Below are 1,002 nucleotides of genomic sequence, written 5' to 3'. Positions count from 1 at the left end.
TTTCTTTTGCTTTCTAAAGTTGCAGTTTGTATATGCTGCACTGGCTGAAAATATAGGTTCTGTATAAATTAGTTTATCCTCATTGCAATAATTAAAAAATTGTATGATAATAATGAACTGACAAAATGACTTTCAATTTCCCTTTCTAATCTTACTGTTTCCATAACAAAGCATTTCAAGTGTTCCCGCAAATCACCATCGTCATACAAACAAGTAAAGTAAAAATCAACATCTCAAAACAATCCCAAGTTTTAAAATTTAACAGCTGAGAGAAGGAAATTAAGATAGGAAGGGCTGGGCTTGGTTTGCGCTTGCAGTTTCTTTTCACTTGCTAATGGATACCTTACTTTTCCTCTTTATGACATGCAGACTGCAATTTCCAGTAATATATTTAATTTAGTCCAGCTATAATAAAATATACCTTTTTTGTGAATGCACCTAACATCTACAAAGTACTGGATGGGAAATAGCTCAAAGCAGAAAAATATTTTGGTTAAAGATTGAAGCAAAATACATTAAAAATTTACTTGAAAATTTGTCAAGTTCAAAAACATCTCTCACCAAAGGAATATTAACTAATATCCACTGATTAAATTAAAAAACTGAAAGATGAAAATTATGTAGACATTTAGCTCAAGATACTCGAGAAAAAAAAGACAGAGTAAACAAAAAACAAGGGAAAGGAAGAAATGAAAATAAATGTAGAAATTAGTGAGTTAGAAGGCAAGTACTCATACTCTAAGGTAAAAAGCTAATGAGCTTGACTATGTCAAAATTAAAGACTCCTGCTAAATAAAAGGCAACATAGAAAAGCTGAGATGCACAGTATATTGAGAGAAGGTATTTGCAATATTTATAACTGACAAGTAATAAATCTAGAAAACACAAGGAATTCCTGCAAATGGATAAAAACAGCAACATCAACCACCACCACAAATGAAATACCCTGGAAGAAAATGAGTAAAGATTCCTAGAAATAGAAAGCAGAATGGATAACAAGCA

Source organism: Tursiops truncatus, chromosome 12, assembly GCF_011762595.2.
Source record: "Tursiops truncatus isolate mTurTru1 chromosome 12, mTurTru1.mat.Y, whole genome shotgun sequence".
NCBI lineage: Eukaryota > Metazoa > Chordata > Mammalia > Artiodactyla > Delphinidae > Tursiops > Tursiops truncatus.
This window is presented reverse-complemented; position numbering follows the sequence as displayed.